The sequence below is a fragment of the Zalophus californianus genome, chromosome 5 (genome assembly GCF_009762305.2).
Source record: "Zalophus californianus isolate mZalCal1 chromosome 5, mZalCal1.pri.v2, whole genome shotgun sequence".
Classification (NCBI taxonomy): domain Eukaryota; kingdom Metazoa; phylum Chordata; class Mammalia; order Carnivora; family Otariidae; genus Zalophus; species Zalophus californianus.
Window position 1 is genome coordinate 119,332,551 of NC_045599.1, and position 22,960 is coordinate 119,355,510.

A 22,960-nucleotide genomic window follows, 5' to 3' on the forward strand; every position below is an offset into this window, starting at 1 on the left:
TTGTGCTTGTCTGAAATTGCCACGCTGGAGAGGCCGCACAAAGACATTAATGCAGACAGTCCCCACTGAGGCCAGCAGTCCTAGCTATCACTGCCAGAGTGCCAAACAAATGAATGAAGTCATCTTAGACTCTACAGACCAGCCTACTGGCTGAACATTATGAAGTGACTATGGAGCAAAAGAGCTGAGTTCTGCCTGAATTCCTCACTCACAGAATCCACATGATATAATAAAAGAGCAATTATTTTAAGTTTCTCAGTTTTGTGACCGTTGGTTACACAGAAATATATTGGGAACAACTAGTAATCAAGATAAAGGACCATAATTAAGAGCTGAGACATTTATCTTTTCTCTTGAGTTAAATATAAGAGCAAACTTAAATGGAGCTGTTTAATACACACTAGCAGCTTTCATAAAGCTATATATTCTCTGGATAAGCCAGCACAGGGGTGATGATAACATCATTGTGTTCTCTTGGCTACTTATATCTGCTTTATCAAAAAGAGACACTTCAGAGAATACATGTTAAAGGCCATTTGATTTTCTGTCCTACACCTGACCCATCCCCAATCATCCCATATCCACCCAGTTGCACAAGAAATTCAGAGTAACCCTAGACCTCCCCCTTCCCTTCCCTTCTATCAGCACAGTAAAACCTGTTGTGTCTGCCTCTAAAATATTCTTCTAACCCGCCCTCTTCTCTACATCTCTGCCATCACCACCCCAGGCCACCATCACTTTTCATTTGGTTTATGGCTATAGCCTCCTAATTGGTTATGTCACTTCCTCTCAGATCTCTTTCACTACTATGTTTAAAACTCTCACTTTATTTTCATTATCTTTAGAATAAACATATCCCAGGGCGCCTCGGTGGCTCAGATGGTTAAGCGTCTGCCTTCGGCTCAGGTCATGATCCCAGGGTCCTGGGATCGAGTCCCGCATCGGGCTCCCTGCTCCTTGGGAGCCTGCTTCTCCCTCTGCTTCTCTCTCTCTCTCTCTCTTTCCCTCTGTCTCTCATGAATAAATAAAATCTTTAAAAAAAACTCAATATCCTAAACTTACAATGAGTAAATAAGCCATAGATACCTAATGTACAGCATAATTAATATAGATAATATTATATTCATTATAATCATCAAACTAGCTAAGAAACTAGAACTTAATTATTCCCTAAACTAAAAAGAATAATTATGTAATGTCATAGAGGCACTAATTATCATTTCAGTGGCAAACATACTACAATATAGAAATATATCAAATTAACACATTGTATAACTTGAATTTACACAATGCTATATGTCAAATATATTCAATAACACACACACAACAAAAAAATCAGTATCCTCACCATGACCCACAAAACGTTTGATCTGGCCCCTATCAACACTGGCAATCTTATATCAAGCAACACCGCTGTTTATATACCATGTTCTAGGCACATGAGCTTTTTCTAAACTCCTTGAATTTCCCAAACTTTTTTCTGCCACCTTGTTTTTATGCTTATTCTTTCCTTTGACTAACAACACTCTTCTCATGTCTGACTTCTCACTTTCACATTCCCTGATTTTCTCTATTCAAGGGCCCTTTCTATTTCCCTCATAATTCTAATTTCAACACCTATGATCTCACTTACTAATTTTTATGCTATTTTCCCTACTGGCAAATAAGCCCCAGGCAGAGCTGGAGGTCTCATTTGCGTTATCACCTGTGCCTAGCATTGTCCATAGGCAGAAGAGATGCTCTGTAAATATTTCTGAATACCTGAGTGATTGAATGAGTACTTCAAGTACTTGACACTTTATCTGTAAGTAATAGTAATCTGAATGCCTAGAATTAGCTAAGAGCATAGATTCTATTGCAGAGTGCTGATATACTTAACTAGAGCACTTTCAATAAATGTTTTCAGTTATCAACACAGCTGTCAGACATCTATTGAGTCACACATCTGTTGAATGTCTGCTTTGTGCCTGATTACAGGACAGCATAATAAAATGCATATATGCCTCACCAACCTATGGCGCATCTCAGATCACATTAATATTAGTACTCAAATATTGTCATTTCCAACTTCTCGTATGCTTATTCAGGAACTCAAATCCCTTGACCCTCTCCCCCACTTCAGCAACAAGGGTCTTCTATGCACTCCAGCATCAGCTAAACCGTAGCTCCCCACTCTGCTACTCCACGCTCTACCTTTAACAGTCACTGCTGGTCTGGTTACCTCATATAAGCTTCTGAATCCATTAAGGTGCTTTTTCTTATCTTTTCATCAGCAACATTAATGCTTTCAGCCCTAACAGTACTGCAATATGTCAGTAGCCTTTGCAACGTTCCATCCCCCACTATATTAGAAGAGGATAGGGTTCCATAGCTGGATGGGTTGGGCATCTGTACCACTAAGAGTTGACTCACAATTATACCAAGTAGATTCAAAACTGTAAAAGGCTCAAAACAATAAATGTACGTTTCTTGATCATGTGATGGTACTAGGTGGGAGAACAGGTTGGTGGGGCAGCCATTGCCCATATAGTCATTTGGGGACCTAGATGTATGAAGGTTCTGCCATCTTCTGCAAGTGGCTTCCAAAGTTCCCTGGGAGAGGTCTCCATTTTAGGTAGCAGAAGGAAAAGGGAGCATGGAGGAGCACCATGTGGGATTTTATAAGCCAGTCTGGGAAGTAACACTACCACTTTCTATCACTCCATGGGATAGAGCTCAATCATGGTAATAATACATAGTGACAAGAATAGCTGGGAAATGTGGAACCAACATGGGAAATCACTTTCCAATAACAATTCATAAACTTCTGAAGGACAATAGGCTATGCCTGGCACAGCCCAATGTTTCAGAATATAGTAGACAGCTTTTTAGTCCACACAGAGAGCACTTTATGTCCCTAGGATGTGCACATGCTTCTAGGATAGTTTGGAACTGGTTTCAGGACTGGGAACCACACCATACTCAGACCTAGGATTCACTAATATCTTTAGTCCATGTGGCTAAACCTAAGAACTTCTGCAAGGGTTTAAGGTCCTCCTTGTACCTTGGCTTTGGAACTTTCTACTGAACCATAAGTTACATCTGTAGGTTTAATATTTTGGACAAAATATAGTTTTCCACTTCCAAGAAACTCATCAACCCTCAAAAGAAAATCACTGGGAGCAAATATATGTTCTGACAATCATGTTGTTTAATACTATCCACCAGTCATCTCTTATACCTCAAATCTAATCCTTCTGGGATCTTTGTTAGGAATTCAAGATGAGCCTCAACATTGGTAGGAATTTATATAGGAATGGGGACTAAAGAAAGAATTCTAGATGAGATGTAAAATTTGAGCAAAGACCGATAAGAATTTATTCATTCACTCACTCATTCATTCAGGGATGTAGACATATGAAGAAGGTTCTGCTACCTTTTGCAAGTGGCTTCCAAAGGTCCAGTTTATAAACCAGACATAATATTCTTTACATAGACTATAAACTACCTTATGGTAGGCGTTATTTGTTATTCTCTTGGTAATTTTCATAGAATTTACTACAAAACCTATTTCACTAAAAATTTAAAAGTCTAGGGACGCCTGGCTGGCTCAGTCAGTTAAGTGTCTGCTATCGGCTCAAGTCATGATCCCAGGATTCTGGGATCGAGTCCCGCATCCGGCTCCTTGCTCCGCGGGGAGCCTGCTTCTCCCTCTGCCTGCCACTCCCCCTGCTTGTGCTCTCTCTCTCTCTGATAATTAAATAAACATAAAATCCTTAAAAAAATTTTTTTAAGTCTAGCTTACAGTTCAAAAATAATACCTGGAGGCTTTACACTATGATTTCACTGATGATCTTCTCTTAAGATCAGAAAATTAGGACAAATGCAAATAGATGATAGGCATTTTCAAGATAAATTTAGGAAATAGCCAAAACTAAGGCTGAAAATAAGGAAAATATATTTTAGAATTGTAACCATAGGCAAGAATCCACGTTCATGAAATTCAGTCTTCAGAAAACTGGTTAAGCAATGTCATTTGGGAAAATCAGTAAGAGGCAACTCTCCAATACTCCTCTCTGAGGGAAGCCTGGACAGGCCTGGCCCAGCTGGCTGGGATTTGAGGGGCCTCCTCAGAAGGTAGCAAAGCTCTTGCCTATATCTGTGGTACATGGCGCCAGAATCCAAATACCACTTGTGTTCCAAGAAGAGATGCCAAGGGTCAATTTGCAGAAATGTGCCCAAATGTGCTGCCAAACCAAAGAAGCCTGAGAGTCAAAGCCAAGGCAGCCAAGAATCCAGGCAAGGCTACACCAAGAAACAATGGGTCAGAAATGGGAACTGGGAGGTAATGACCGGGATCTAATGATTTGGGCCATCCTTCTTTTAGGTGGGGTACAAAGTGGAACACACCAGTATATTTAAATAGGACAGAGCAGACAGTGAGAAAATTGACTTTAAAAAATTGATTCTACCAGAAAAGTCTTCTAGGAATGTGAAATAAATGGTAACAAATGTAACTTGATTTGAAAAGAGCCCATAGATCTTGGCTTTTCCTGAACATATTCTTTATTGACTCAATTTTCAAAGAGACTTTTGAAATGTAACCACTAAAGTCATTGGTGAAAAATAATCAATTACTAAGAGTAGACTTACATAAAATCTGGGAACCCTAGCAAAACACTAAGTCATGTATCCTCTTTTGAAACAGTTTAATTAGTTGTCACCTAACAAAGCAGAGGCCTAAAGAGTAAAGGTTTGATTATGACAGGGAGAGAATTTAATAGCAGTATTTTTTGAGTGTAACTTTCTTAAATTGGGTTTCCCTGAAATAGACCCAGTTACAAGAATTCATGTGCAAGTGATTTATGAAGCAAGCGCTCCCGGGAAAAGCCAGTAAGGAGTGGGAGAAAGAAGACACAGGGAGGGGAAAAGCCAAACAAGAATGCAATTTCAGCAAAATCCCCTGCCTCTACAGCATAGTAGCAACCTGATTCCACCAGGGATCTCTGGAGTGTAGGCTGTACCTCAGAGTTATTCTGTCGCAGAGGAGGAGCGCTGCCTTCCACACCCCTGTGTTGTACCAGACCAGCATTAGCTAGGAGTCACCCTGAGCAGACATCAACACCAGGTACTTCTAGCTTCCTTCACAGGCAAGCAAAAGTCGTCTTCTTTTGAATAGTCACAGGTATAGGCTGTTGGAAACCGAAGTGCAACACACCTAGGGTTGGGACTCCGTGAGGAGTAAAAGTCATTTGGGAGGAATCTGGGCAGAAGACTGATAATTGTGGTGCTGTTACAGACGATTTCAGTTTATGTATGTGAACTTTATTCCATGAATAATATTTTTACATAACATGATTAAATATTCTTTTAGAAGAAAGAGCAGTATTTCTTATCCATATCTGAAGCAACACAAGGATATAAAAAGGGGAGAAAAATTGTATTCCCTCAAGTCACCAATGTTAAAATCGTTAGTTATTTTAACATCTTTACCCATATTTATGAAAACATATGGCCATATAAGGTTTTTATTAAAAATGGTAACTGCATACACAATACTTTTTCCTTGCCCACTTAAAAATATTACACAGCCATCCTTTCAGGTAAATACATACACATATATATACAATTCATTTTCAAAGAAGAAAAAATATTCAGTATGGATAACAAAAAAATGTATTAAATTATTTTCCTCTAAATGATGAACATTAAAGATGATTCTTTTCTATGTCACTGTAAATAATGCTAAACTAAAAACTTGTATACCTGTGTCCTTATATGCCAGTGTTTTATTTCTATAGGATTGATACTAAAAAGTGAGATTGCTGGGTCAAAGAGTATATAGGTTTCTAATTTTAAAAGGTAAAGAGAAATTCAGTTGATAATTTCACTGAGAAAATGGAAGCAATCGGAGAAGAATCTTCACAGACTGCCTCAAATACATTTCCCACTGGCCAGGATCTGCATCATATACCATGTCCTCCCTCCTGTCACAAATGATCCATCCCTTCTCCTCTCTAAATCCAATGTCTCTCTCCATATACTATCTCATTCCCTCCTTGCCTACTCAAGGACATTGTTACACTAGCAATGCTCCCTCTTTTTCTCTCCCACACTAACTCAATTTTTCCTTTTACTTTTCATGTATGTTAGGATAAAACCAATTCTCACTATCTTTACCGTCATAATCTTTGATCTAAGCTACCATTCTTTCCTGGATCATGGCCCTACCTGCCAAAATGGTCTGTTTCTACCTTTGTTCCCTTACAATCTATTCTCAACACAGGAGTCAGAATCATTCTTAAGACATATCAGTGAAGATTCTCTAACAACCCTATTTGAAATTTTTAATCACCTCCTATGTCTCAATTCCTATATTGTCCCCTGCTTTCTTCTATAGCGTTTATCATATTTAAATAAAATCTATAATTTACATATCCTAGATTACTTTGGATACTTTGTAAGTTAATGCAAATCACGTTCAATTCTCATCATTGCATTTTTGTCTTTATATTTTCCAAGATTATGAAAAATGTTTAAAAAGTAGAAGGGATTTTGGCAACAGATATCTAATACGCATCACCTACATTTGACCAGTAACATTTTACTGTATTCATGGTATTATGTTTCCTTCTCTTTCCTCATTCCATCCAGCCATACAGCCATCTTATTTTTTTATACATTTCACAGTAAATTGCAGAAATCAGGTTTAATTTGTATCTCACTGATGCCTGATGATATTGAATGCTTTTTCATTTGCTTACTGTCCTTTCATAAATCCTGTTTTATAAAATGTCTAGTCAAATGTTTTGCCCACTTTTAATTGGGTTGTTATCTTGAGTTATTGAGTTATAGGCTTGCCTTCTATATCCTAGATACCACTTCTTTGTCAGATGTATGCTTTGTGTATATTCTCTCCCCATCTGTGGTTTGCCTATTCATTTCCTTAATTTTGTATTTTGACAAGCTTAAGTTTTAACTTTTGATAAAGTATAATTTATCAATTTTTATAGTTACTGCTTTCTGTAACCTTAGAAATTTTGCTTACACACACGTGGTAAGGAAATTTTCCTATGTTTTATTTTTCCCATGAAAGTTTGATGATTTAAGCTTTTGCATTTTGGTTAATAACACATCTTGAATTAATTTTTGTGTATAGTGAGGTAGGAGTTAAGCTACTTCTTTTTATTAATTAATACATTTTATTTTTAGAGCAATTTGACGTTCACAGCAAAACTGAGCAGAAAGTACAGAAAGCTCTTGTCAATCAGTGTACTGTGCATTAGCAGTTACCAATCTCAGGGCAGGACTACCAATATTTCTGTCCACTGGATCTTAGTATCAGAGTCACCAAGGAAAACACAAACAGTCAAGAACTGGATGAAATAATACTTTACTTACATAGAGAAGAGACCGAGCAAAATCAGCTTCAATATTTGGTGTGACCCATGGCAAACAGGTCTCTCCCTGCAGTCAGGGGAGAGGACAATTTGCTCAATTATATCCTTCTCTAGCCATGGTAAAAGCACTCCCTTGTGGAGTCTGCAATACTTGAAGCTGGGGGAATACCTGAGGGCCAGTGACTTCCATGCTGAAGCAGAACAAAGGAATACTCATTGCTCCTGAAACAGGAAAAGGCATTTTCAGGCAAGGTAGTAAATCCTGCACAGGCTGTGCAGTTCTTCATCTGTTGGTAAGTTAGTGTTGCAGGCCCAAGGCTCATTGTTTTATAGCAGAGTTGGGATCAAAAGACTGAATGCATGAGACTGCATTCTTCAGTAATTCCCATATAGAGCCTGCCTGTCCCCATACATGCATAACCTACCCCCACTATCAACATCCTGCACCAGAGTGGTATATTTGTTATAACTGACACATTGTTATCAGCCAGAGTTCATAGTTTACATTAGGATTCACTTGTGGTTTGACAAATGTATAATGACATGTTTCCACTATTATGGTTTTGCACATTAGTTTCACTGTGACAAAAATCCTCTGTGCTCTGCCTATTCATTTCTCCCTCCCACTCAAGACTGGTGACCACTAATTATTTTTACTGTCTCCATAGTTGCCTTTTCTAGAATGTCATATAGTTGGAATCATACACGACATATGAATCCATTTTGGATTGGCTTCATTCACTTAGTAACATGCATTTAAGTTTCCTCCATGTCTTTCATGGCTTGATATAGCTCATTTAGTTTTAGTGCTGAATAATATTCCATTCTCTGGATATATTACAGTTTATTCACTCATTCACTAATGAAGTATGTCTCAATTGCTCCACAGTTTTGGCAGTTATGAATAAAGCTGCTATAAACATCTGTGTGTGGGTTTTTGTGTGAACGTAAGTTTTTAAATTCATTTGAGTAAATACCAAGAGATATGACTGCTGGATCACATGGTAAGCATATGTTTAGTATTTTTAAGAAACTGCATGTCTTCTAAAGTGGCTATACCATTTTGCACTCCCACCAGCAATGAATAAGAGTTTCTGTTGTTCCACATCCTAGCCAGTATTTAGTGCTGTCAGTATCCTGGATTTTGGCAATTCTAATAAGGTGTGTAGTAGTATCTTTTTTGTTCTAATTTCGAACTTTCTAGTGACATGATATTGATCCACTTTTCATATACTCATTTGCCCTCTGTATATCTTCTTTAGTGAGGTGTCAAAGTCATTTGCCCATTTTTAAATTCGATTATTCATTTTCTTATTGTTGAGTTTTAAAAGTTTTTTGTATATTTTGGATAATGGTCCTTAATCAGATGTGTCTTTTGAAAATATTTTCTTGGGGCTCCTGGGTGGCTCAGTCGTTAAGCATCTGCCTTCAGTTCAGGTCAGGTTCCCAGAGTCCTGGGATCGAGTCCCGCATTGGGCTTCCTGCTCAGTGGGGAGTCTGCTTTTCCCTCTCCCCACCCTCTCTCTGTGCTCATATTCTCTCTTGCTATCTCTCTCTCTCTCAAATAAATAAAATCTTTAAAAATTTTCTTTTTTCTACATAGACAATTATGTCGTCTGCTAAGAGGATTCTTTCTTCTTATTCTGTATATATCTTCTTTTCTTAGGTTATTGTGTTAGCTAGGACTGATAGTACAATGTTGAAAAGCAGTAGGTAAAAGACTTCTTTGCCTTGTTCCTGGCCCTAATGGGAAAGCTTTGAGTTTCTCACCATTAAGTATGATGTTAGCTGAAAGTGTTTTGTAGATGTCATCAAGTTTTAGAAGTTTCCCTTCTATTCCTAGTTTGATGAGAGTTTTTACCATGAATAGATGTTGGATTTTGTGAAGTGCTTTTTCTGCATCTACCTATATGACCATATGATTTTTTTTGTATAGTCTGTTAATGTGATGGATTATATGAATTGATTTTTGAATGTTCAATTAGCTTGCATACCTGGGATAAATCTCACTTGCTCATGGTATATAATTATGTTTATACATTGTTGGATTTGATTTGCTAATATTTTGTTAAATACATTTGAATCAATGTTCATGGCAAATATTCTTTTCTTGTAGTATCTTTGTCTAGTTTGGTATTAGTGTTTGCTGGCCTCATAAAATGAGTTAGGGAGTATTCCCTCTGTTTATTGCTTTAATGTTTGGTAGAATTTGCCAGTGAATCCACTTGGGCCTGCTGTTTTCTGTTTTGGGAAGTTATTAATTATTGGCTCAACTTATTTAATAGATATAGGTGTATTCAGATTGTCTGATTATTCCTCTGTGGGTTCTGGCAGATTATGTCTTTCAAGAGATTGATCCATTTCATCTAGGTTACCAGATTTGGGGGGCAGAGAGTTATTCATAGTATTCCTTTATCATCCTTTTATTATCCATCATCTGTAGTGATGACTCCTATTTCTGATATCAATAATTTGTGTTTGTTCTCAGTTTTTAGTTAGTGTGACTAGAGGCATATCAATTTCATTGATCTTTTCAAAGAACTAGCTCTGATTTTATTCATTTTCTCTATTGATTTCCCATTTTCAATTTCATTGATTTTTGCAGTATATTTATTATTTTTCTTCTTTAAATTTAATCTGCTCTCTTTTTTTAACTTCCTAAAGTGAAGCTTAGATCTTAGATTAATTTTAGGTCTTTCTTCTTTGTAATATATGCATTCATGCTATAAATTTTCCTCTAAGCACTCTTTCACTACATCCCAATTTGGTAAGTTGTATTTTCAATTAATTCAAAATATTTTTAAATTTCTCTTGATATTTCTTTTTTGAACCGTATTTTATTTAGAAGTGTGTTGTTTAATCTCCAAGTATTTGGAGATTTTTAAGATTTTATTTATTCATTTGACAGAGAGAGAGAGAGAGCACAAGCGGAGGGAGCAGCAGACAGAGGGAGAGGGAGAAGCAGACTCCCCGCTGAGCAGGGAGCCCGATGTGGGGCTTGGTCCCAGGACCCTGAGATCATGACCTGAGCAGAAGGCAGACGCTTAACGACTGAGCCACCCAGACGTCCCATGTTTGGGTATTTTTACAGATATTTTTTACAGCTATTTTTTTTTTTTTTTGTTACTGACTTCTAGTTTAATTTCACTTTAGCCTGGAAGCAGATGTTGCATGATTTCTACTCTTTTAAATTTGTTAAGGTGTGTTTTATCACCCAGAATGTGATTTTTTTTGATGAATATTCCATGTGAACTTGAGAAAAATATTTACTCTGCTGTTGTTGGAATGAAATAGTTTTTAGATGTCAGTTATATCTAGTTGAATGATGGTGCTGTTGAGTTCAACTATGTCCTTACTGATCTCCTGTCTGGACCTGCCATTTCTGATAGAGTGTTTTTAAAATCTTCCAAATATAATAGTGAATTCATCTATTTCTCCTTGTAGTTCTATCAGTTTTTGCCTCAAGTAGTTTGATGTTCTATTATTAGGTACACACACATTCAGAATTATTATATTTTTCTGGAGTACTGATCCTTTTATCATTATGTAATGTCCAACTTTATTCCTGATAACTGTCCTTGCTCTGAAGTCTGCTCCGTCAAAAATTAATATAGCTACTCCAGCTTTCTTTTGATTAGTGTTACCATGGTAGAACTTCCTCCATTAATTTACTTTTAATCTATATGAATTTTAATATTTAAAGTGGCTGTCTTATAGACAACATATTGTTGGGTATTGTTTTTTGACCCACTCTGACCATATGTATTTCAGTTGGTACATTCAAACCATTCACATGTAAGATCTTACTGATACAGTAGGATTAATATGAATGATATTTATTACTGTTTTTATTTGTTGCTCTGTTCTTTGTTCTTATTTTTATCTTCCATACTTTTTTCAGATATTTTGTGGCTTTGAGTATTTTATATGATTCCATTTTCTCTTGTTAGGATAGCAATCATATTTTATTTACTTTTTTTAGTGTTGTCCTATAGTCCACAATATACATTACAACTAATCTAAGTCCACTTTCAAATAACATCATACCACTTCCCAGGTAGTGCAAATATCTTCTAATAACAAAATAGTCCTAATTCCTCCCTCTTATACTTTGTATCATTGCTGTCATTCATTTCTCCTATAAATAGCACATGTTAGCATACATATAATCAAATACAGAGGAGCTATTATTTTGAACTGTTATCTGTTATATCAATTAAGAATAAGAAAAATAAAAAATTTACCTTCATTTACTCATTCTCTGATGCTATTCCTTTTTTTTTAACATAGTTCAGAGTTTTTTACGTACATCAGTTACCTTTTCTCTGAAGAGTTTCCCTTAACATTTCTTACAAGACAGACCTACTGACAACCAATTTTCTCAGTTTTTGTGTGAAAAAGTCTCTTTCTTCTTCACTTTTGAAGGGTAATTTTTCAGGGTGTATAGTTTTATGTTGGCAGGTTTTTTTCTCTCAACATTTTAAAATATTTCACTCCATTCTCTTCTTGCTTATATAGTTTCTGAGAGGTCAGATGTAATTTTTACTTTTTTCCTCTATAGGTATTTTTTCCTCTGGCTTCTTCCAAAACGAATTTTCTTAATCTTTGATTTTTCTAAAGTTTAAATATAATATGCCTTAGTATACTTTGAGGCTCGTGAGTCTGTGATTTGGCTTCTGACATTAATTGGGGGGAATTAATTATTGCTTCTGTTCCTTTTTCTCGTTTTCCCCTCCTGGTATTCCCTATGTGCATACATTATACCTTCTATAGCTATCCTGCTGTACTTAGATTCTTTTTTTTCTGTTTTTTCTGTTTCATTTTTTTCTCTTTGCTTTTTAGGTTTAGAGTTTCTATTGGCCCATCCTCAAGCTCCGTGATTCTTTTCTCAGCCATGTCCAGCCTACTGATGAGTCCATCAAAGGTATTCATTTCCATTACAGTTTCATTGTTGTTGTTCCCTAGCATTTATTTTTTATTTTGTTAGAATTTCCATCTCTCTACTTATATTACCTGTCCTTGCATATTATCTATCATGTCATAAAATTTCTTAGCATATTAATACAGTTTTTTAAAATTCTGTCTCTGATAAGCACAGATTTTGCCTTATCTGACTCTGGTTTTGATGCTTGTTCCGTCTCTTCAAACAATGTGTTTTGCCTTTTAACATGCCTTGTAATTTTGTGTTGAAAGGTCGACATGATATACTTGGTAAAAGGGACTGTGGTAAATAGGCCTTTAATAACTCAATGGTAAGCTGTAGGGAAGAGAAGCATTTTGTAGTCCTATGATTATGTCTGCCTTTTGGTGAATCTATACCCCTGGACTATGAACTTCACCATTACTTCTCAGTATACTGTCCTGCACTTAGGTGGAACAGTATGGCTAGATGGGGGCTAGATTTGGTATTTCCCTTCCTCTATATTGAAAGCTAGGGCCTGCTGAACTTGGATATTTCCTTTCCCCTAGTTAAATTAGGTTCTGATAAAACTCAGAAGGTTACATTCCCGTAAAATAATTTTTCCTGAGAAAAGACTTTATGAAGAAGAACGGAATGCTCTGGCATATTTAAACATGGTTCCTATTCCTTCCCCTTGTGGAAGATGGAGAAGATTTTTCTCCAATATTCACTGTGAGGACCTGGTAGAGTTCCTAGAAGCAAAATCCACAGAAGTTTAGGAGCCCTCCTATGACTGCATCCCCATAGTTTTTAACTCTCAGAGTTGTCCACACTGAGCTTCCAGTAATTTGTCAATTACAGCTCATATTTCCCTTTCCTGGCACTGGCTCCTATGGAGAGATCTGCTCATGGATTTCTGCTCTAACAAGTTCTGTTTCCTTGTATCTGCCTGTCTGTCTCTCTAATATTTGGGTCAGTGGTTTGATCTATGATCTCATTTCTCTAAAAGATCTAAGAGGGGTGCCTGGGTGGCTCAGCTGGTTAAATGTCCAACCCTTGATTTCGGCTCAGGTCATGATCTCAGGGTCATGAGGGGCTCTGTGCTCAGTGGGGAATCTGCTTCTCTCCCTCTGCCCCTCCCCCACTTGCACACTCTCTCTCTAAAACTAAATCTTTAAAAAAAAGATCTAAGAAGAGTTGCTGATTTTTCAGTTTTTCCAGCTTTTTGTTGTTAGGACAGTTGTTATGATTTCTAAGCTGCTTAAATGCTGGCCTGGAAATCCTTATTCTCAATTAAGTTTTTTTTTTTTAATTTTTAATCTGGATACCCAGTTATTACAACATCATTTGTTGAAAATATTTTCCTTTACCACTGGATTGCTTAAGTAACTTTGTTGAAAATCAAATCACCATACAAGTATGGATCTGCTTCTGAGATTTCTCTTCTATTCCATTGTCACTTTTTTTTTTTTTTTGGTTTGTCCCAAGCTGTCTTGATGATGCAGAATTACAGTAAGTCTTTAAATCTTCTATTCTTCTTGAAGAGTGCTTTAAATATTTTAGATTTTTAGATTGCTATATACATTTTAGATTTTTACAAATTAAATCTGCTAAGACTATGATTAGGATTGCATTGAATCTACAAATTTTGAGAGAATTAACATCTTAAAAATACTGAGTCTTTCAATTTATGAACAAGGTATATCTATTTATGTAGGTCTTCTTCTTTTTTAATTGTTCTGTTTTTATTCTTTCTTTCTTTCTTTCTTTCTTTATTATTATTATGTCATGTTAATCACTATACATTACATCATTAGTTTTTGATGTAGTGTTCCATGATTCATTATTTGCATATAACACCCAGTGCTCCATGCAGAACGTGCCCTCTTATACCCGTCACCAGGCTAACCCATCCCCCCACCCCCTCCTCTCTAGAACCCTCAGTTTGTTTTTCAGAGTCCATCATCTCCCATGGTTCATCTCCCCCTCTGATTCCCCCCATTCATTCTTCCTCTCCTGCTATCTTCTTCTTCTTCTTCTTCTTCTTCTTTTTTTACATATAATTTATTATTTGTTTCAGAGGTACAGATCTGTGATTCAACAGTCTTGCACAATTCACAGTGCTCACCATAGCACATACCTTCCCCAATGTCTATCACCCAGCCACCCCATCCCTCCCACCCCCCACCACTCCAGCAACCCTCAGTTTGTTTCCTGAGATTAAGAATTCCTCATATCAGTGAGGTCACATGATACATCTTTCTCTGATTGACTTATTTTGCTCAGCATAACACTCTCCAGTTCTATCCACATCATTGCAAATGGCAAGATTTCATTCCTTTTGATGGCTGCATAATATTCCATTGTGTATATATATATATATATATATACCACATATTCTTTATCCATTCCTCTATCGATGGACATCTTGGCTCTTTCCATAGTTTGGCTGTTGTGGACATTGCTGCTATAAACATCAGGGTGCACATACCCCTTCAGATCACTACATTTGTATCTTTGGGGTAAATACCCAGTAGTGCAATTGCTGGGTTGTACAGTAGCTCTATTTTCAACTTTTTGAAGAACCTCCCTACTGTTTTTCAGAGTGGCTGCACCAGCTTGCATTCCCACCAACGGTGTAGGAGGGTTCCCCTTTCTCTGCATCCCCACCAACATCTGTCGTTTCCTGACTTGTTAATTTTAGCCATTCTGACGGGTGTGAGGTGGTATCTCATTGAGGTTTTGATTTGGATTTCCCTGATGCCGAGCGACATTGAGCACTTTTTCATGTGTCTGTTGGCCATTTGGATGTCTTCTTTGCAGAAATGTCTGTTCATGTCTTCTGCCCATTTCTTGATTGGATTATTTGTTCTCTGGGTGTTGAGTTTGATACATTCTTTATAGATTTTGGATACTAGCCCTTTATCTGATATTTCATTTGCAAATATCCTTCTATTCTGTCAGTTGTCTTTTGGTTTTGTTGACTGTTTCCTTTGCTGTGCAAAAGCTTTTTATCTTGATGAAGTCTCAATAGTTCATTTTTGCCCTTGCTTCCCTTGCCTTTGGCAATGTTTCTAGGAAGAAGTTGCTAAGGCTGAGGTCGAAGAGGTTGCTGCCTGTGTTCTTTTCAAGGATTTTGATGGACTCTTTTCTCACATTTAGGTCTTTCAACCATTTTGAGTCTATTTTTGTGTGTGGTGTAAGGAAATGGTCCAGTTTCATTCTTCTGCATGTGGTTGTCCAATTTTCCCAACACCATTTGTTGAAGAGACTGTTTTTTTGCCATTGGACATTCTTTCCTGCTTTGTCGAAGATTTGTTGACCATAGAGTTGAGAGTCCATTTCTGGGCTCTCTATTCTGTTCCATTGATCTATGTGTCTGTTTTTGTGCCAGGACCATACTGTCTTGATGATTACAGCTTTGTAATAGAGCATGAAGTCTGGAATTGTGATGCCACCAGCTTTGTTTTTCTTTGTCAGCTTTCCTCTGGCTATTCGGAGTCTTTTCTGGGTACATACAAATTTTAGGATTATTTGTTCCATTTCTTTGAAAAAGTGGATGGTATTTTGATGGGGATTACATTGAATGTGTAGATTGCTCTAGGTAGCATTGACATCTTCACAATATTTGTTCTTCCAATCCATGAGCATGGAACGTTTTTCCATTTCTTTGTGTCTTCCTCAATTTCTTTCATGAGTATTTTATAGTTTTCTGCGTACAGATCCTTTGCCTCTTTGGTTAGATTTGTTCCTAGGTATCTTATGGTTTTGAGTGCAATTGTAAATGGGATCGACTCCTTAATTTGTCTCTCTTCTGTCTTGTTGTTGGTGTATAGGAATGCCACTGATTTCTGTGCATTGATTTTATATCCTGCTACTTTACTGAATTCCTGTATGAGTTCTAGCAGTTTTGGGGTGGAGTCTTTTGGGTTTTCCACATGAAGTATCATATCATCTCAAAAGAGTGAGAGTTTGACTTCTTTGCTGATTTGGATGCCTTTGATTTCTTTCTGTTGTCTGATTGCTGTGGCTAAGACTTCTAATACTATGTTGAATAGCAGTGGTGATAGTGGACATCCCTGCCATGTTCCTGACCTTAGGGGGAAAGCTCTCAGTTTTTCCCCCATTAAGAATGATATTTGCCATGGGTTTTTCATAGATGGCTTTTATGATATTGAGGTATGTACCCTCTATCCCTATTCTCTGAACAATTTTGATCAAGAAAGGATGCTGTACTTTGTCAAATGCTTTTTCTGCATCTATTGAGAGGATCATATGGTTCTTGTTCTTTTTTTTATTAATGTATTGTATCACACTGATTGATTTGCAGATGTTGAACCAACCTTGCAGCCCAGGGATAAATCCCACTTGGTCGTGGTGAATAATCCTTTTAATGTACTGTTGGATCCTATTGGCTAGTATTTTGGTGAGAATTTTTGCATCCATGTTCATCAAGGATATTGGTCTGTAATTCTCCTTTTTGATGAGGTCTTTGTCTATGTAGGTTTTCTTTATTCCTCTCAAGAATGTTTTGTTATTTTCAGTGTGGAGATCTCATATATCCTCTGTTTAATTTACCCTTAAGTACTATATGCATTGTGACATGATTGCCAATGAAATTTTTTATACTTTATTTTCCAATTGTTTACTACAAATTTGTAAAGGTACATACGTTTTTTTTTTTAATCTCTCTGCTTTGATTTCCCACCTTTTTAATCATCGTGAATATATTTTCCTTTATCTTAATTTACCTCGTTGAGTACAACTCTTTAGTCTTCCTATGCTAATTTCAACATTTGGGTCACCCTAGCATTGGGATCTGATGATTGTCCTTTCTCCTGAGAAAGGGTCACATTTTCCTGATTCTTCTGGTAATAATGAAAGCAATTTTCTCTGTTTAAGGAAGTGTACTAAAGGAGACATGACCAAAATAGTTAGGGATGAAGTCTAGTTGGTTCAAGAGTAAGACTGATACTAAAAATTAAGTCATTATCCACACAGATGAAAGGGAAGGCCAAGGATTATTTCCTTGGGATAAATTCCTAGAAATCACTTGAGTTAATTTGGGTTATGTACTGGATATTATGAATGATATGCTGAGGATTCTGTTATATTCCTGACTCATTACTTTAATTGGATTCAAGTTGGATGCAAATTCTTTAACAGCTCAAATCCCAGCTCAGTTACTTTATCTTTAGCTAGGGTCTATTCCACATATGTGAGTTATAGGGCTTAGCCAGATAATTATGTTGAGCTTATACAGAGAATTTGGAGCTCCCATTCTCTGGCCCTCCACTTTCCAGAATTGCCTCTCACTTTCCATTGGTCAAGATCATCATTCTGTATTTTAGTGTTTCAGACCAAAAAGCTTGTGGTTTTCCATCAGAGTTTCAGTCATCCCACATGGTGCTCACTGTTGTTTGCTCTTCCCTTCATAGATAGAAACTCTGCTGCAGTTCCAGAGACCGCATTTACCTATGACAAGAGCTGGCTGAAGAAAAGAGGCATCTCCTTGTTTATCAGTAAGATTGCCAGAAGCCTTCCCCTATGACAGAACTATGTCATATGCCTGTCCTAAATCTGATCACCAACAAAGATAATGGTATATCGTGTTTGGTTCAATGAGTTATATGGCCTTGAGGAGGAAGGTGGGTTCACCAAATAAATTAGAGACGGTCATAAAGTGAAAAGCTGGTAATAGTTCTTGGATAGGCAGCCAATAGAGTCTGCTACATAAACCTCTCCATTGCAAACTACCAGGAGACAATTTTTCACATAGACTAACACAGGAATGATAGGCCCCAGAATTGTGCAATGTGGTACTGCTAAAATTAATTACTAGGTAATTTTATGAAAATAGTATTGGAAAATTTATAAAGTAAAAATTGATTTATTTTCATCTAACTGCATAGCCACTTAAATGAGAGTGAGATCAGTGTTGGTTAAGAATTTAAGGCATGAACACTCTAAGCATGGATATACAAGGGAAAAGGAGAACATTATAGCTGGGGAAGTATATGGAGTGATATATAATCATATTGAGAAAATATATGGTTAAAGGGATATCATTAGATAAAGATTTTCTAAAAATGAGCCTCTGGTAAGTTTTCTCAAAAGAAAGAAAGAAAGAAAGAAAGAAAGAAAGAAAGAAAGAAAGAAAGAAAGAAAGAAAGAAAGAAAGAAAGAAAGAAAGAAAGAAAGAAAGAAAGAAAGAAAGAAAGAAAGAAAGAAAGAAAAAGAAAGAAAGAAAGAAAGAAAGAAAGAAAAAGAAAGAAAGAAAGAAAATTAAAAACAACAAATGCCTGGTAATAATGAAAGCAATCTTCTTACCCTAGTGAAGACATGACCAAAATAGTTAGGGATGAAGTCTAGTTAGTTCAAGAGTAAGACTGATATTAAAAATTAAGTCATCTTTCCACACAGATGAAAGGGAAGGCCAAGGATTATATCCTTGGGATAAATTCCTAGAAACCACCTGATAAAAGATTATATCATTGTTCTGCCCATTCATGCAATTTTTTGACAATTTCTTTTCAAAATTTCCTACTGACCCAGAACTTCAACTGCTGAGCATTCCAGTGTCTTTGCGGACTCTAAAATATTAAAAATATAAATAATCAAATACAGCAGACTCATCAGGGATGCCTATAGTTACTCTCGATTTCTTATCTTGAATCAAATATCAGGGACTTGACTTCTAACCCCTTCCCATCCTAAAGTACCTTGATTTTTATCAGTCTTTTTACAGTTAAGTTACATAAGATTTTTTAAACATCTATTTAGAGTTCCTCTTAATTTACATTTGCATTTACTCACTATATTTCTCACTCTATTACTAACTTTCTAAAGAATAAAAAAAAACCCATTTTACATTGTTTTTGCTGCCAAAGATGGATATAGCAAGAATAATAATGGTAAGTTGGGGTGCACAGCTTCTAAAGGTTCTGTCACTAATTAGCTGGATAATGTTGGGCAAGTAATTTTTCCTTCATGGACCATAGTTGTCTCATGTGCAGCTATAGGAAAAAATGAAAAGAGAGCTTCGTATTAGATGGGCATTTCTGTTCCATTATACCATGATTCTGGAAAATAACTTGAGTGACAAGATCCCACTTTCAATGTTAAGTATCATCCATTTTTCTATTGCCATGGTGCGGTACTGATAAAATAGCAACCTTTGTTATTCTGGGTCTCATATGTTAGAGAATTTTTTAAAAAGATTTTATTTATTTATTTGAGAGAGAGAGCACACAGGGCATAGTGAGAGGGAGAAGCAGACTCCCCGTTGAGCAGGGAGCCCGATGTGGGACTCAATTCCAGGACACTGAAGTCATGACCTAAGCCGAAGGCAGATGCTTAACCGACTGAGTCACCCAGGTGCCCTATGTTAGAGAATTTTAAAGCCAAAAGCTATTTATGCCTTTTCCTAAATATTAGTCCTAGGCCTCACAACTGTTTGTGTCAGAATCAGAAATATAATCTAGATATCCTAACTTTCAGGTCTCATGCACTTCCCTCTTTTTTCACCTGAAAATGTAATAATTACACACTATGTGAGCCTGACAAATATTCTGAATTGTTCTTTCCTCCCCATGTGAACACTGTAGATGATATTATTAGTGGAGCTAATTAAAACACAGGTTATCAAGCATTTGTCATTCCACATCTTATTTGTATCTGGACAACAGTATGAAAGTTGTGAAAGTAAAGGCTAAGAAATTGTATATTTTCCTATAAGAAACAGCTCCAGGAAATACACCTTTGTCAGAAAATAAACCCAGAAAAACATTCAATAGCACGCAGCATACACATCTGCTAAGGCAAAAACTGATTTGAACTTCAAAATATTGCTCAATTTAAAACACATTACCCTCTCTTCCTATAAATTTTAAGGCCTTTTTAAATGGAAAATCATTAAAAATCTACTGGTTAAAAATTACCTCCCTCCCAAACAAAAGCATGTTACTTTTTATTAGCTTTAATAGTATCCACAGAGTAGTGCTGAAAATAAAACATTATCAGAAAATAGTGATGATTTATGTAATGGATCTTAAAAAGGTGTCTCTTGCAAACTGTGTAGCAGGGGCGGCAACCACTTCCATCTGTCCCATTCTTGTCTAATCTTCAGCCCCTTCCACAGGAACTGCACACACTCTTAGAATTGAGCACAGTGCCTCACCCACTTCTCTCCACCAAAGAGGAAAGTTCCTGGGCTCCGGCTCTCAGTCTTAACAGCTGTTTTGATGAAAGACAAGGATCTAGCTGGAAGCCCCTCCATCTGTACCACCCGCCCTCCCACCCTCCCGCCACTGGGTCCCTGTCAGGAACAGCCTCTGGGACAGAATAGCTCACCTTAATCTCCTCCCTTCTCAACTGTAATAATTTACTCGGCTCCTGCCCTTTCCTGATGGGAGTTGAGGGATGCATAGCTTTCTCTTTATCCTCCACCAACATAATGCCAACCACAGATTTCTAATTTCCCCTAAGAGTCACTTAGTGGGGCGGCTTGGAAAAATTCACTTGGTAATAAAGACGAGTCAAATAGGAAGGAGGAAAAAAAAATAGATTCTCTCCAAATGACAGAAGCAAATATTTTTAAGACAAAAAAATTATGTAAATGAAAATGGCTCTCAAAATTTTACACAGTTAATGCCTTCCTGAAACATTTGTCTGCTGTCACGTGGATACAGCCTTGTGTATTTTTCAGTAGGCCTAAAAGGGTCATGTTTATCAATAAAATGTTCCTAAGTACCAAAACTAATTATACTTTATATTGCTAAATGTGGAAGTTGCTTTATTTAAAAAAAAAAAATCTGAGGTTTCTATCTTTACCAAATATGTGGCTTCCTTGCTGTCTGTATTTCATTTCCCTTGCTTATTTACCAAAAGATAAACTAGTCACATTTTCCCCCTGGCTTTTCTTAGTTATAATTTTTTTAACCTCATGGACAATTTTATTTTGGACTTTGAGAATGGGCGATCCTGTCCTTAGGTTTACTGTGTTTGTTCTACTTTAAAATTTTATCCAATTTAAAAATGCATTAGTAGAAATTCAACTGACAAATTCAAAACACACAAAAAAAGAGTTGAAAATGGCACAGAGTTTGTTCCCCCAAATTCTAACTCTTAAGCAACGAGTAAATAGGGATTTTTTTTCACATCGAAACCCCCTTTGTTCTCTAAAAACTGATTGGCATCATCCTCCAGGACTTAAGTGCACAGACTGGGATCTGGCGTTAAGAATCCGCATGGAAGGAATCTTCCAGATGCTCACTGGGAATGTCCTCAAGTAGCTCAAAAAAGTTTTTTCTCCACTCATTATGTAGAACCTGTGTGCAGCCATCCAGGCCTAGGTTTCTATGCAAAATAGCCAAAAACATTGTATCTTTGCACAAAGCTAGCTCAGGAGTCAGGTCTCTGCCCCAAGTGAAAGTAGGGGAAGAATAACTTGACACATAGAGCTGAACCTCCAAGTCAGGGGAAAGGCTCTCCTTACTGTTACTGTGGTTGTATCACTAATCAAAGGGAAGTGGCGTTTGTGCAGAGCAAGTGTCTGCATTTAGGAAAGGAATAAAGAAGCAGAGGACAGGCTTTTGCTATATATTCAGAACCCAGAAATTTCTGGAAGAATAAAATCAGGCACCTGAAAGAGAAAAATACAAAAACATCAATGTAAAAAGAACCACTGTCCTTACTCCTTAGATCCTTCCAACACAGATATCCCCAAATTTTGACACTGACATTTCTGAAGTTCAAAGTACTCCACCTGGGTACCCAGCACTTTTCTATTCGCAGGATACTGGCTGAAGATGAGTCCTGGCTTTGTCATTTGAGCAGGTTACTTCACCTTCTTGGACTTCAACACCTATGTCTAAGGTCAATACTCCTCTCTGCTTCCCTTTCTTAATTGTCAATGACAAAGAACTCACATGTCTATTCTCGTAGCACTGAAGTTTCTTTGATAAATCAAGGATTCAAAGTTGCCTTCCAATTACAATGGGCTACCCTCCCTGTTGTACTAAGCAATTCTTTTCCTGGGGTTATTTCTGTCAATCTAGAAGCTGACCTCTAACACAGAGAGAACCCAGCACCAATTCATATAAATAACATTAATCTGTTATAAGTAAATATCGAACTAATGCAAAAGCTGTTTATATCTTTGGAGGAAGGTAGTCCAAAGGTACAAATATCCTGCTATAAATAGTTGCTAGAGATGTAATGAACAACATGATGACTACAGTTCCCCTGGTATATGATAATACAGGAAAGTTGTGATGAAAGAGATCCGGGTGCCTGGGTGGCTCAGTTGGTTAAGCGACTGCCTTCGGCTCAGGTCATGATCCTGGAGTCCTGGGATCGAGTCCCGCATCGGGCTCCCTGCTCAGCGAGGAGCCTGCTTCTCCCTCTAACCCTCCCCCTTCTCATGTACTCTCTGTCTCTCTCTCTCTCTCTCTCTCTCTCTCATTCTCACTCTCTCAAAAAATAAATAAATAAATCTAAAAAAAAAAGAAAAGAGATCCTAGGAGTTCTCTCACAAGGAGAAATTTATTTTTTCTTCTTTTCGTATCTATATGAGATGATGGATGTTAACTAACCCTAGTGTGGTGAGCATTCTACCACATATGTAGATCAAACCATCATACTGCATACCTTAAACTTATACAGTGAGGTATGTTAATTA

At 37.0% G+C, this 22,960-nt stretch overlaps 1 long non-coding RNA gene across 1 annotated transcript; it reads left to right on the forward strand.

Annotated features, from left to right (window-relative positions):
• The first annotated feature begins 4,975 nt into the window (after positions 1-4,975).
• Positions 4,976-17,945, forward strand: LOC113929890. Its single transcript, XR_003522356.1, has 3 exons — positions 4,976-5,107; positions 12,222-12,303; positions 17,718-17,945. It is a non-coding gene; the product is annotated as an uncharacterized LOC113929890 (long non-coding RNA).
• The last annotated feature ends 5,015 nt before the right edge of the window (positions 17,946-22,960 follow it).